General features: G+C 39.5%; 1 protein-coding gene across 1 annotated transcript in view; it reads right to left on the reverse strand.

The window, feature by feature from the left end:
* lingo2 (leucine rich repeat and Ig domain containing 2) overlaps nucleotides 1-16,518 on the reverse strand; it is a 478,838-nt gene that overhangs the window by 327,324 nt on the left and 134,996 nt on the right. The gene's annotated exons all lie outside the window — the stretch shown is intronic.

Raw genomic sequence — 16,518 nt, forward strand, 5'->3', positions numbered from 1 at the left:
AAAAATGTACCTGACCAAATATTTACACTTTAATTTTCCAGTAAATAAGATAAAGTGATTTTAATACACATTGACCTGTTGACTGCATGTTGTCACACTACATAAGGCAAGTTGTCATAATGGAACCTGCCTATTGTCGGCTTTTCTGCTAAATTTAAACAATTTAACAATTACAAAATACAAAACCATTCATAAAACATCAAGAATGTAAATGACACAACCTGACATTTATTAAAAAACCTCTTAGAGAAAAACATATTTATGTAATTGGTGTTTTGACTCAACATCTTGAAGTCACTGAGATATGTGAAAAATAGCCTTGTGATCTTGTGACAACTTAAGCCCCAGTCTCCAATTTGTATTAAATTCGAGAATTGAATTCGGATACATTTATTAGAGTTCACTACCTGAGAGAGCAGAGATTGATTAAGTTTGGTCTGTTTGTTTCTGAGATTACAAAGTACTGATTTCTCACAATCGCTTGACAAGTCTTAACATTGTCTTTGTATTTGAATACATGCCTTTGATAGATTGCAGCTCAAAATAGAAATGTGAGGGAGTTGCCATGATATAAGCTAATGTTTTGATTAATTGTGTTGTTTACTGTGTAAAAACAACATTGAGCATTAGATCAAAGAGGATGTGATTGAGACACAGACATGTTTACAAAATATTTGGCACAGCTACCACAGAAAATCCATGCTGAGTTTTCTAAAGATTAAAATAAATAATTAAAGAAATACTTTGAAAACTTTGTATTCTCCAACATTTAAAAATATTCTGAGTGAATCTGATTGCTGTCCATGGTTCTGGAATTGCTACTAAGTAGATGTCCTTGGTGCTGAAATAGCCAGTCAGTTTGCTCACTGTTTCCATTGCTCACAGTTGATTGTGTCTGCACATTAGTTTACAAAATATTTGCAGTACAGTATTCCATCCATGTCTGAGAACATTTTAAATGTGAAATAATGCACTGTGGACATGTTGTGTCAGTGTAGGATGTCAGTTAATTCTGACTTTCTAAAATATATGGCACGGAGGTACATTAGCTGTTAATTAACACCGGAAAGAAAGGCTCATGTTTCCCTTGCTACTCTCTCTTCCAAGGCTTGCATGTTCAGTGGTGTAATGCAAGCAGCCATGCACACACACACGCATACATACCTCCATTATCTTATACAAACTCCTTAAGAGGCTTTTCTGCCTCCTTAAACATGCATGGAGAATGAGCTGCAGGTGATGCACTCTAATTGTGTGACGTGAAACAGCTGAAAATGCATTGGAGGACTGAGGGACAGACTGAGAGAGACTTAATAGGGGCAAGAGTGCTGGCACAGAGAGAGCGAGGGAGTTAGAGAGAGAGAGAGAGAGAGAGAGAGAGAGAGAGAGAGAGAGAGAGAGAGAGAGACAGAGAGAGAGAGAGAGAGAGAGAGATCACAGAGTGGAAGGGCCAGAGTGCACTGGAGGTGGGGAGGCCGATGAGTAGAGATAGACAGATGGATGGATGCATGGAAGGATGTTATAGAAGGTAGGAAGGAAGGAAGGAAGGAAAAATGGATGGTTGCATGGATGGATGGATGGATGGATGATTTCTTGCACTAAAACAGCTGACACACATTCCTAAGATTTTGAAGTCCTTGGGGCAAATGTCACAGTAAAAGTGTTGGTCTTAATAGCTTTAGATAGAGAACTTGGAGAAACAGCCAGGATACTCTATACTATGATGTCACAGCTCACCAATATTTTATCATCATTGTTTGTTCACACACATGAACAAAACAATGATAATACAAATATTGGTACAGAATTGTGTTGTGGCTTCAGATTTCCCACCATTTCATTGCAGTTAACCCCAAATTGCATGAAAACATCTTTATCATGTTTCTAAGCATCATGTGAAAAGGGAATGCTCACAGATTGTGACAGGAAATTCCCCCTTAAATGTGCTATAAATCATCCAGAGACCACCTGCATGTTCTGCACGCACTTTACATCTCCAACCCTTCCAGTCAAGTGTGCCAAATTCATGACACATTCTTTCACAGACCACTGGCTTGCCCAAGGATGGAACATGTTTACATGTATCTGTGCATCACGCTGATTTTTCTATCTAATTTTTTTTTTATTATTATTATTACCTTTTGGGAGGAGTGAGTCACCCACATGAAAAAACAAAGTCAGTCAAACAAGGGCATATCTTCATCCTGTAGCTACAGGCAGATATAATCTTTATTTTTTTAGAGCAGTTTTTAAACAGCCTGTTTCAGTCTGTATTTACCAGAAAACCCCAGAAACTAGAGTCTGCAACAAAAAGTATTTTTGGATATTTGCAGTGTGCTCTTCAGTGTTAGAAATGTACTACATGGCCAAAGTTATGCGGTAATCCATTTCTGATTAACAGGTTTGGCAAGGCCACTTAATTCCAGGACTACTCTGTCCTGCACAAAACTCAGACCTGAAACTCACTGAACACCTTTGGGGTTAATTTGAAATGCAGATTGAGCCAGACCCATCGCCAACAAAAAATGACTGACATCACAGATGCTCTTCTGTCTGAATGGGTGCAAATCTGCCCAGCCATATTCTACATGTAGTGGGAATCCATTTTTGAAGAGTGGAAGATTTTAGGGAGGAAAAACTACCTACAAGTGCAAATTCTTTTAAAATGACCGAGCACATATGTTGTGTTTGGGAGTCCAAATAATTTTGGGCCATATACTGTATTTTCTTTATTTTTCAGTTACTTAAATGCATTGGCATGTTTTTCTTCATATGCAACTAATATACTATCTAGTATACTATGTTTATTATCTACCTCCCTCTATTACTACCCCCCTTTATTTACAACTGTAGCATAAGATTATCCATTTAAGCTACCTAATGCCTCCGAGTTAAATGTGTTATAAGGCTTTCTACTTCCACTCCTAATCTAAGTGCTTTTAAGTCCCGATGCGCTATGCCCTAAAGGATTTAGGAGTCTGTTATAACAAAAGACAAGCCATGGTATTGGGTTGACTTAACATGCTTAACATGGTGGAAATGATTACACATACATTTTATTTAAAAACTTATTTTCACACAATAACTATTCAAATGGTTTTATTTCATTTCACTCTTTGTTAAGATTTGTATAGTCTTTACCATACAATTATGTTTATTTTTAGAATTGATTTTATAATTATTGTTTTTATATTTTGATTTTGAAAGTCTGGGATTAGGCTGAAACAGTAAAATCTACCCATAAAATATATATATATATATATATATATATATATATATATATATATATATATATATATATATATATATATTAATTATCATAAACAAATGATGAAGGCCTGGTTAAACATTCACACTCAGTTTTAATGAAACCTTCATATAACAAAAAGAAAATAAAAAAAGTTGAAATCTGTTTGAGTGATCAGGATGGTTTTCATATAATTTTGTAGCAAAAACTCTAAGCTACAAGATCCAGTTCTCAAAAGTATTGTGGACAAATGTTTAGTATATGTTATATGGACTTAAATTATCAAAAAAACATGAATAAACATAATTTTCTCAGAAATACAAACATGTACATACAGGTTGCTCACATATTATTGTAGCCCAGTTTGTTCTGAATAGAGTGTTATCAGACATTAGCCATTAATACATTTTTAAGCAACTGAAAAAAGCACAAATGTCAAGGCATGTCAAAATTTCTCCAGGGCCCAAAACACACTCAGACCCCAGTTGATTAATAAAAATCAACCCCCTTGAACATAAAAGTGCATGAAACACTCCTAAATATAGTGATGGACGCATAGCATTAGACATTGCAAATGTGAGCACTCTTGACAGAAACTGACAGACATCATTTCACTTAAAACTTAAAAATGTGCTTTTTGTGACACTGATGACTAATAAGATAAAAATAACAGTTGTTAGTGCAGATGGCTTGGCTGGGGAGAGTTTCAGCAGATATGTTTAAAAATATAGATTTTTAATCATCCCGTCTACGTACAGGAGACATTGGTAATACATGATAAAGAATGTGCAATAGAAGTAACACATATATTTCCTACTAATGGTGAATGTTTTTGCAATATGGATGAAATGGAACTTAAAAAGAAAAAAAGAGGCAAACTACGTGCCACAGCAACACAAAAACAAGAATTAAAGTGAACACAGCATCCAGTGTGGACATACTGTACATTTCTTCTACACAGAACAATGTTATGCTAATACTAATGCTAATGAGTGTAAAAATGCTATATAGTTATGCTCTCTTTTTGTATGAATGTGGTCTCAGGTCTGTTCTTGAAAAACATATGTTAAAAAAATATTGAATCAAAATAAAATGCAACTATAAAATTGTACATTGTTCAGATAGCAAAATACAATAAATAGGTTTTTGAACTTTTAAAAGGAGGTGGCACTATTTTCCATATATTTTGTTGTGTGCAATCAAACTCTACAGCATTTTGGCTCACACATTCATATGTCACAACAACAGAATCAGCAAACAGAACTTAAGACTTAATAGCATATTCCCTTCTGTAGTTTATCTCCAAACATAGCAGTAATACGCTTGAAATCTCATCCTGACATCAACCCCAAAAGTATACCTGTAAACATTGTTCCCTTTCGTAGGAACTCGAGCTATGTATTCGTTATGGGACACCGTCTGAGTGTCACATGGTCTGAACCCCTTATACAATAGCTGTTTGGGATTTTGGCTTTGTGTCTGAGAGGACTGGAGTGCGAACGGACACATCGGATTCTTCCTTGTGTTTGTCGCCCTCCCCCAGAGCGAAAGTGGGAGTCTTGTTGGACATGATCTCGGTGGCCAATTTCTGATGAACAAAGCATGCAAAAGAGATACCATAAGTATCTTGTGCCGTCGCCACAAAAAAAACGCTGCATGAGAGAATTCGTCGTTGGTAGGGAACAAATTGGCCCTTTTGTCCCAATTATGTGTTTTTCTGTGTCCATCAGACTTTCTCTCTCACCCCTCCCTGTTTGAAGCGAACTGATCAGGGCGGAGGGGATCATGCATGGACCAGTGACCCCGGCTGCAGAATGAGGGGTCTGGAATAAGACAATATTCCCCAATGGAGTGATGGCAAACCAACATGCAGAGTGCTTCGTCTGTGCCATTATTGTTTTGGGAATCTATCAGGAGAAGCAAGGTATTTTAACTAACATTTTTCTTCGCCTCTTCTTGGACCATGTGGGCATTGCTATCTCTGCTCGATATTTTGGTGGCAGTATGGATGTCACTCTTTTCACTCAGCTGTTGGATCTACACACAATGGTTTTGAAGTACAACTAAGTGCGTCGCGTTAAGGAATGTCTTTGAACTAATATTGCTTCTGCCTCCATGACCAAGTGTCTTGGGGCACACGTAATATAGCTCGATATACAGTAAAAATAGGTCTGCACACAAGTCTGATGGGCTTGCTGTGTAACGAAGGATGAGCCCCATTCAATGAATGAAGATGGACCATATAAACGTATCCATTTCTCTCCTGTATTTCCTGTATGTCGTTAACATCTGACAACTAAAATATGGTTCAGTTTTCCCCAGCAGCTTGCTGGAGAGTGAACATTAAAAAATGCTTCCAGAATTCAGCCTCTGTCTCCATGATCAAGAGTCTCGAAACATGCATAACAGAATTTGATGTTCATCAAGCACAAGTTTACACAAAAGACAAAGTGAAAATAAGCACCACACATTGTCATCTCATAAAGAATGCAGGGGCCATTGTGACAAACCTGCTTGCTCTCAATTCCCTCAATGTTCACACATTCTTCCCCGTTCTGTGCTAGGGTAGATGGTTTATCTGGCATTTTCTGCTGTAAATATATTCAGAGTGACCACTTTTTATAATTATCTGATTGAATTCGGCCTCTGTCTCTATTACTAAGGATTTCGAGACATGCATAACAGAATTTGATGTTCATAAAGCACAAGTTTACACAAAACATAGTGAACATAAGCTCCACATGTTGTCCCCCCATTAAGAATGCTGGGGCCGTTGTGGCAGCCAGTTTTCTCAAACAAATATTTACTCCAATGTTCATACACTTTTCCCATTCAAAATACTAGTGAAAATGATTATTCTGTCACTTATCATTTTAGCCTAAATACAATAAAGGCAAAACCTTATCAAATTCTCTTCAACCAGACGCAGTATTGTGAAGGCTTGCCTCTGCTGTACCGTTAGTTCTGGGGCAGTCACCAAAAGTAAGCCAAGTGCGCCATCTGGTGGATACAGGTCGTGCATGGCAGCAGCTATAGGGCATTTTGAACTTGGTGCTTCGAACAATAAAGCATGGTTAAGTCATTCAAATAAGGCAGCTTTCGACCCATTCTGGATTTGAGACAGTTGAATTTCACTCCAATGAAATATCAAATCATAATACTGATGCAGAAACAATTCATGTCACAAGTGCTGCCAGGGGACTGGTTTGTGACAATAGATTTTGCAAAAAAATCCATATTCAGACTGTGATGTAGAAAAAGTGTTTTCTCAGATTCACTTTCAGGGAGAAAGTGTACTAATATTGTGTCCTTCTGTTTTTCACAAAATGTTTGGATGCAGCATTGACACCCTTTTGGCTTCAGAAGCTTAGAAGTGGTGGTGGTGTAGTGGGCTAAAGCACATAACTGTTAATCAGAAAGTCACTGGTTCAATCCCCACAGCCACCACCATTGTGTCCTTGAGCAAGGCACTTAACTCCAGGTTGCTCTGGGGGGATTGTCCCTGTAATAAATGAACTGTAAGCTGCTTTGGATGAAAGTGTCTGCCAAATGCTTAAATGTCAAGGCATCCGCATTTTTAATTATCTCGACGATTGTTTGGTGTTAGCCCACACAGAGACTTTGGCTGCCCAGCATCAGGACGTTATTTTCAGCTATTTGAGCAATCTAGGGCTGTGTGTATACCTAGAGAAGAGTGTTCAGTTGCTAGGGCAACAGACTAGATTTTATGCGTGACTCTGGGTGATGCAGGCATATCTGTCTCCATCTCGCGTTTCTGTCATTATGCCAGTGTCTAGCGATGCTTCCCTTGCGAGAATATTTCACAGGTTATGGGGCTCATGATCGTGGCTTCCACTGTCATTCCCCTTGGCATGTTGCATGCAAGACCTTTTCAGTGTTGGATGAACTCCACAAAGGGGCTTCAACCACTGATGCATCCATTTCGTCTCTTGAAATTGATGCTTGGGTGCTACAAAACACTGTTACCATGGAAACGGTCCTGCATTCTGATATTGGGCATTCCATTGTGACGGGTGTGTCAACGCAAGGTGATAATGATAGACACCTCCTCTATGGGTTGGGGTGCTGTTTGTATACAAGGGTCGTCCAGCCTATGGGGTTTGGATGGGCCAGCAGCAGTATTGGCACATAAACTGTTTGGAGATGTTTACGGTGCTGCTGGCATTAAAGGTTTTTCTCCCAGAGATTCAGGACAGCCATGTCTTCATCTGGTCAAACAACAGGATGGTGGTGTCCAACATCAATTGCCAGGCAGTTGGTCGGTTGAATTTGGGGTCAGATCTCCTGGGATCAGAGAGTGGACATTACATTCTCAGAACATGGAACAAATCTGGGGAAGGTTTGGCAGAGCGAAAGTGGACCCGGTCACTTCGAGTGAGACGTCACACTGTCCCCTCTGCTTTTCCCTCTCATTCCGGCAATGCTGGGCATTGATATGTTGCCGCATCAGTGGCCGACAGTCTGTCTTTACACATTTCTACCAATCAGTCTGTTGCACAGGGCAGCATTTGGCACCCCCGGCTGGATTTGTGGAAGTTATGGGTATGGCCCCTCAACGGCAGCTCTTTTGAGTGACGGGTTATCCCCAGCTGTGGTTGATACCATTCTAAATGCTAGAGTTCTATCAACTAGGAGGCTTTATACGTTCAGCTGGCGCAATTTTGCTTCTTGGTGTACAGCGCATAATGAAAATCCAGTTTATTCCCTGTCGGTACAGTGCTGGAATTTTTGCAATAGGTTAAAATATATGTTGCTGCTATAGTGGCTGAACATGCGCTTATCAATGGAGTATCTGTTGTTAGACATTCTCTTGTCTTTTGTTTTATGCATGGGTATGCAGGCTGAGATCTTTTCGTCCTGTCTGTATTCTTTTATGGGATGTATCTGTTGTTTTAGAGGCACTCTTGGGTGAACCGTTTGAGCCCTTGGCAACAGTCACTGATAAGCTTTTGACTCTTAACTTGGTCCTGCTAGTGGCATTGGCATTGTTTAGAAGAGTTGGTGATTTGCAAGCCCTGTCGTTCAATCCCTTTTGTAAGGATTTTGCGTCAGGGTGTTCAAGGGGTTAAGACCTTGTTTGGGCTATTTTTATTTCAACATCATTTCACTCGCAGACTATTCATTTTCAGGCTTTCTATCCTCCCCATTTGAGTCATAGGAGCACAAAAGATTGCATATGCTTAGCCAAGTTTGGGCACTGCAAGTTTATATTGACTGTACCAGCCAGAGGCGTAAGTCAGAACAGTTGATTGTGTGCTTGATGGCCGCAAAAGGGGTGTTTTATCCAAAAGCAAATACTGTCTCATTGGCTTATTAATGTCATTTTAAGTGTTTACGAAGCGCACGGTTTACCTTCTATGAGGAGCATGCCATGCGCATGGGCTTTGGATAGAGGGGCATCCTTGGAGGACATTTTAATGGCTGCAGGGTGGTCCTCTCCACATACATTTGTTAGATTTTATAATCTGGATGAGGGTTTGACTCCTGCTCCCCAGGTTTTCTCTGTTGGACCAGGAGTAAACTCATAATTCCTTCTTTTTATTCAGATGCTTTAGCTCGCTTGTGCCCTGCTATATTCATGCCACATGGGCTTAGACAGTTGACAGCTACTGTTCGCATGGTGTGAATGTTTATCATTCCCATAGTGAATACGCAGCTCAAGTTCCTACGAAAGGAAACACCTCGGTTACGTGGAATGTAACCCTGGTTCCCTGAATGGGAATGAGACGCCTCGTGGCTAGCCATACCCTGAAGCAGCTGCATAGGCTCGTGCCTTCCCACAAGAGTGAGCGCCTTTATGGAGCCTGTGGCATCAATTAAGTGCCATCAGACAATAAATTGGCAGGATTGTATAAGGGCTTCCAATCATGTGACACTCAGACTGTGTCCCATAGCAAATATGCAGCTTCTTGTTCCCATTCTGGGAACCAGGGTTACGTTCCACATTTCTGAGACGTCATTTAAAAAAAAAAAATAGAGCTCTTTACAGATCCTGCCCACTGGTGATGTCTTGGCACCAAGAAAAATGCCATGGGCAGCGGACTAGTCAGCCAGCAGAATGACATAACAAATAAGTGCCAGGACCTTTTGTTGCTTCTCACTGAAATGACACATTATCTGTCTGGGTTTGTGTGGCTCTGTAAAGACCTAAGAGGCTTTCCACAAACTCTCCGTCCCTGTCAGCACAAAGGAAAAGAGCCTTGGGGAGAATTACAGAAAACATCAGGGAATATTTTCCCTGCGACATGCCACTGGCCTCATGGTATCCGATCAGAGTCTGACCTGGCCACATTAAGATACATGAGAGCATTGCAGGCAAACTGGAGGGCCAGAGTTTGCTGTGGCAGCAGTGAAGTAGGACTGGGAGAGTAAATAATGTGGATGTTAAATCAATGTATTCCCTTGTAAAATGGATGTTGATACAAGGAGCGAAACATTTTACCCTATTTGTTTAGGGAGGATGAACTACAAGATTATGTTAGAAAGAGGGATTATATCTGCATGAATTTCTTATCTATTATTACATTTTCAATAATAACAGTCAACTTCAGAATTAACAAGCATATGGGATTAAGAGTCGTTAACACAAACACAGTAGCAGAATTAGAGTGTTTCTAATGGTTCAGGTCCTTTTTCTAAGAGGATAATAGAACAAGCCTTGATTCTGAATAACATGACTGGTAGTGCAAAGTCATGACATTAATTAGAGTAGACACAAATACTTAAGGAGCTGCCATTGACATTATTGGAGTATGTTTTGTTTAATGGAGTCTTGACAGTAAACATGCAAATCTATAAGGTAAAGGTTTTAAACCCGTTCAGAATAGTTATTGTGACGGCAAAAAGAAAAGAAGAGCTAGTGTGATCAAAAAATATATCTGGCCAGTGGTAGACATACTGTGACTACAGGGCTCTAAACAGGAGTTTGCATATAATTATTAAACAGCTCAGGGGCAGTCTCATGAAAAAGATACCACATTAGTGACTTTTGTCCTGCATTTTATGAACATCCTTTTCTTTTTGTTCTCACCTCAGTTCAGATAGATCTGTCATAGGCTCTGCAATATGCAGATTCAGTATTTAAATGCAATATGTTTTATTATACTTAGAAAAACATTAGTTTTGTTACACTGTATATCAATATTTTAGATCCCTTAAACCAAACCCTAAACCTAACCACTTATAAACAATATAATATATGTATCAGGCAGGTACAAAGTCCAACAATGTGTTACATTATTATATAGACATTTTTGAACACCTAATAAAACCTAACCCATTTGCCTAAACCCTAAACGGTTCTTGAGAATTTTAAAGACAGAACAAGCAGATAAAAGAATGATCACAATAATTTATACAAAAAAAGCATTGTAGAAGAATTCCAAACAATTAATGTTACATTTAAAATATTCAGAAACCATACAATAGCTCAGTGTGAGTAACAGAGTGAAAATGTAATCGCTGAAAATCTTCCCTCTCTTTGATGACAGTTACATTTAAAAAAATACATCTGAACTTTAGAACTTAACGCTTGTTTAGGCTGATTTTTAATTTAGATCTGTTCCACATACTAAGATATCACAAAATCTCAGAAAATCAGGAAAACAGTGCATAAATAGAAGATTACTTTTATGATGAATTGTGATTTTCTCATTATATGAGCCACAGCTAGGACAGAGGCGTTTCCAGCATTGAAGGACATCCGGGGCTTAGCCCAGACAATTTTATTTTCATACTAGCAACCACTTCTCTGTAGTCCAAAGCTTGTGAGAGGGTATTCTTTGAGTTTTGCTCTGGCTGGGCCTGTTTCTACAGTTCCTAAATCTTCCACTCTAGTACTATCCTCAACATCCTCTCTCCTCCCTGAATCATCCGTGATGCAAAAGAACCGATACAGCACATAACTTATTGCAAATCAGCTTCAAACAACTAATTCATCAAGTGCTACATATGTCAAATTGTAGACCAATACCATTGAAGAAAATGTATTGGGAAGAGTAGATCAGTGGGATTGCCCTTAGATCTATCATGATTCTTGAATTTTCATGTACATTAACATAACGTCATCACAAAAGAGTTATATTATAGTGAGTAAAGTGAGGTAAAAAAAAAAAGTTTAATATAATTTTTTTTTTTTTTTACATAAATAGTAAAAATGATGTATAAGAGCCTATGTTAAAGGAATACATGAATGACTTTATTCTATGTTCATTGACACACCATGGCATCGAACTGTATATAATTCTCAATGTTCATCAGTCAAAATCCTTTCATTAGGATCATTAGGATCATTGGGATAAACAATGTTTCAATTTTAACTTTCTCTAAAGTAAAGTGACTTATTAATTGTTACCAGTTTCCATGCCTGATTCTGGCACAGCTGCTGCTGCTGCTCCTCAGACTGTTGCTCATCTTTGCTACACTCTACAAAACCATTTAATCAAATCAAAGTGTATATTTACTACAAACTAATATCACAAAACAAGTCACAAATACATTATGTTAATGCTCATTGGTTATCCTTAGGAAAAACAACACATGATAAACAAGAAAAGTACGCTACGAACAGGACTCAAACTGACGTCTCCAGCATGAGAGGCAGATGCGCTAACAAGGAGCTAACAAGTTGCGTCAGTCATTTGTACACCTCTTGAGGTCAGGAGAGTGAGGTTTACACACTGCACAGCTATCTACCTGCTGGCTCTCGTTACAAGTGCAGTGTGATAAAACTAGTGTTCCTTGCTACCCACTGACTTCTTTCGGAAAAATCCCCATAGCCTCATTTGCTTCATTTTTGCTGTCTTTCCTGCTAACTGCTGTTAACTCACCAAAAAGTAACGTTAGTTGATGTCAACTCCTCCCCTACCTGCTGCATATTCAACAGAGAGGAAGAAACGGAGTAGCCCATAGGCTAGCGACAGCAAAGAAACTTATTCTATAGGTTAGATTATTTTTAAGACCTATGTCTATTTTACAGGCTGTATGCAGTATGTGCAAAGCCAAAGCACAATGAAATAAGGCAACTTATGATTTCGGGGGTTTACATAGGCTATTGTCCGGTTTCATATTTGTCAGTCAACATTTCAAAATACATTAAATTGGCTGATGCCGTGTCTGAGCTAGGACATTCTGCAAACTCCCCTTGTGTTTAATGGCAATCAAAATATAAATTTTATTAAAAAGCAATAAATAAATGCATAATGCATTTTCACATAATTTCATTTTAAAATGTAACCTAGGGTAAAGTATTGAAACATGGCATTAAAGTGACATCTAAAATACAGACCAAGATTGAGGTTCTGTGGCTATAAAAAAAGTGGCTACAATAAAGTATCCTTAGGAGAGTGTGTTGAAAAGCTGCATTATCCTAGCATCAAACCATCAAATAGTTCAGCTAAGCACGTGGAGTTTTGGAAATTAAAAGCTTACCAGAATATCACAATAAACATGCATTTCTATTTGCATTAAAAGTATGTATTGCTCATTATAGGAAATAATAACATTCTATATACATCCATAGCCTGTCTTCAGAGAGGACTGGTGTCATTAAATTGTCCTAGGACTTGAATGCAGTTTTAATGCAGGATGACCACTGGTGACTTGTTGTTTTAAGGCAGGGGAGGCAACAAATCTGCCTAGAAACACTAGACCATGACAAACAAGGGGCTTACATTTCTGTCACAAGTGTTTCCTTTAATAGACTGAGTGCAGTATTCACTGTTATTTTGGCAGCCCTGCTCATTTAAGCAGTGAGAACACATTCACAAATACTCATCCACATTAGTCTGTATGGTATTTGCCACTTGTACACTCCTTGTATACAGAGATAAAACTGTAAATTAAAACAATGTTTTGTGTGCCAGCATGATTTAACTGCCATTTCTAAATACCATCCAGATCCACCCAGACCTGCTGAGACAGGCTACACTGCTTTAGATTTATCCTTGCTTTTATTGTGTAATACTAAATTGTGCACCACGGTTAAGGCTCTGGGTTACTGACCAGAAGGTCAGGGGTTCAAGCCCCAACACCACTGTTGGGCCCTTGAGCAAGGCCCTTGACCCTATCTGCTCCAGGGGCGCTGACCCCAGCTTAGCTGGGATATGTGAAAAATAAATAATTTCACCATGTATATGCAGAAATGTGTGACAATTGATCAATTAAATTAAAATTAAATTAAAAATGAGGGGGCACAGGACACAGAAATAAATACTGGCTACAGTTGGTGCTCACAAGAACCGTGGCTGATATCCCAGCCTCCTCCCTGACAGAGCACTGGTGGCATTTTACTCTATTTTCTCTTATCTGGCTATGCACAATGGCTTGGATTAGTCTCAGCATTAACTTTCTCCAATGTCTATCAGCCATCAGCTTCAGAATTTTCCTATCAATTGAATGAGCCCTGCATGTCAAGATGTAATATGCTCTGTGAAGCCAAACACAGCTCAGGTGGCAGGCAGGAGATGTGAGGTGGGGCACGGTTATATTAAGTGTCACTATGAAATGATAGCATAGATTCTACATCTAATCATTGCCGCTGTCTAATGCATTACCAACATGCACGTTCTTGTCTCGTTGCATCATATTATGAGCTTGTGTATTTGTAAACATAAAGGAGCTCAAGGCTGCTGAAGGCAGAAAAGTTGCTGTGAAAATGTATTTGCTTTATTGCGCTTAAATAAATAACCTTTGGCACAATGGCATAATTTATCTTCATTTTCTGACATAAATAAGGAGCGAGATGATGGTGAGAGTAAAACTCATTTGTGTTTTGCCTTTGAGCAAATGCCCATGTATTTTCATCGGATCTCTTATTGATGTCTAACTGTGTGTGTATTTCTGTATATGTGTGTGTGCTGGAGGTCTGCAAACTGACCCGGGCCCGATGGGACCTAAAAACCGTAGGGTTTCGGGCGGAGTTCGAATCAGTTTTCAAGTAAGACTTCGGGTTCGGGTCGGGTTCAGGTTTGTAATTAATGAAAAAATAAACAGGTCTACCGAATTTGTTCCCATACGTGCTCTCACTCACAGACACACACTCGCAGACAAATAACACATCGTCAGGTCGTTTACACCGAATGTGTTTTTGTGCATTTTCCTTTCTGTTTTCCCATTTTTCTCTTATGTAAACACATGCTGGATGAATTTATTTGACTGTTGCACTGCAGCTCGCTGTTTCTTCTGCATCTCGTGCAGGACTGGCACATTTTAGACACTGTGTCACTGTGAAAGTAGCCCTTAAATAGCACTAATAAAGGAGTGGTCTGATTACCAGCGGGTCCTCGAGGGGGTCCGTGAGACGGGGGTGTGCGCTTCCTGCAGGGCGCTCGACGCAGGGACTGAGAGCTGGGCACGGGTTGAGGCAGAGCTGCGCGTGTCTTAGCCGCAGGAGGACGCCCTCGGCGAGCAAATGGGGCTTGGCCCGTGGCGGCAGGTTTGCGGCAGGGCAAGATGTGTGAAATGGCCTCCGTCTGCTTTTTCACCGTGGAGAACTGCTGGGCGAAGTTATGTGACAGCACCACCTTGTGGTAAAAAATTATAATGCTATTTCTAAAAATGCTAATAGCTATTGACTCCTTTCACCTACTGTCATGAGACTGGTCTTGATTGATTGTGGTTCATGCAAATTATGTCATGATCGAGCAAACTTCCTGTCCGCCATATTTAAATGTTTTGAAAACCTACTTTTTCAAACTCCTTATAGACTGTTTATCCGATATGCCCGAAAATTGGCCTGCATCATCTAGAGGCACTCATAACATAAAAACAGAATTTTGATAAAACATATAGTTTTCGAATTGTGCTTCAACGAATTTGACTAAGAACGCGCAAAATTTAACTTGAGGCTGTATCTCTGCAATGCTTTGAGGGATTGGGACGAAACATGGTACGTGTCATCACCATTAGGCCCTGAAGTTACTGGCAGCGTTTTGGTGCATTGCCCCCTACTGGTCAGGAGATAGCAAAAATATTTTTTTTTGGCTTATCAACACCATCCATCCATCCATTCATCGTCAACCGCTTATCCTGTGTACAGGGTCGCGGGGGGCTGGAGCCTATCCCAGCTAACATTGGGCGAAAGGCGGGGGACACCCTGGACAGGTCGCCAGTCCATCGCAGGGCCACACATAGACAGACATACACTCACACTCACCTCCACATACCTAGGGCAATTTTTTTGGAGACACCAATTAACCTAGCCTGCATGTCTTTTGGATGGTGGGAGGAAGCCGGAGTACCCGGAGAGAACCCACGCAGACACGGGGAGAACATGCAAACTCCATACAGAAAGGCCGGGGCAACCAGGGTTTGAACCCATGACCTTCTTGCTGTGAGGCGACAGTACATAGTGCATTTTCCTATGTCGGCCATTTTGGATGTCAGCCATTTATAATTTTGTCATATTTTGTCATAAAATGCTGTATTTTACGAACGACTTAGCGTATCGTAGGTGTCTTTGGCACCATGCTCTGAAGGGACTCAAAAAGATTTGTGACAGCGCCACCTTGTGGTCAAAAATTATAATGCTATTTCTAAAATACTAATAGCTGTTGACTCCTTTTGCCTACTGTCATGAGACTGGCCTTGATAGATTCCATGGTTCATGCCGAGAACAATGATACCAATTATGTCATGATTGAGCAAACTTTCTGTCCACAATTTTTAAATGTTTTGAAAACCAACTGTTTTGATCTCCTTCTAGACTGTTTGTCCGATCTGCATCATCTAGAGGCACTCACGACAAAAAGTATTCACATAATTTTGATAAACCATACCGTTTTCGAATGGCGCTTCACCGAATTCGACGAAGAATGCGTAAAATTTCACTTGAGGCTGATTAAAATACGCTTTTAGGGATTGGGACGAAACTTGGTACGTGTCATCACCATTAGGCCCTGAGGTTACCTGCAACATTTTGGCACACTGACCCCTACTGATCAGGAGATTGCATGCTTGCCTGCATGATAACCATCATGCCCATATAAGTACATCAGCAGTTTCAGAACAGTGCCACATACGGGACACAAATTATAAGAACTAGCTATTTTTTGTTATTTTTAAAATAAATTTGTTTTTTTATGATTAAAAATTTACTTTTGATAACTCCTCATACACTGTTCATCGAACTCTAACCAAAAACATATCACAAAGCTTTAACTGCTCATCTTGCCGATAATTGGCTTGACCCCGGTATTGCTGCTTGCAGCTTTATTTTATCATTATGTTCATAATAACATTTTAAATGCATA

This window comes from Xyrauchen texanus, chromosome 19, assembly GCF_025860055.1.
Source record: "Xyrauchen texanus isolate HMW12.3.18 chromosome 19, RBS_HiC_50CHRs, whole genome shotgun sequence".
NCBI classification, from domain to species: domain Eukaryota; kingdom Metazoa; phylum Chordata; class Actinopteri; order Cypriniformes; family Catostomidae; genus Xyrauchen; species Xyrauchen texanus.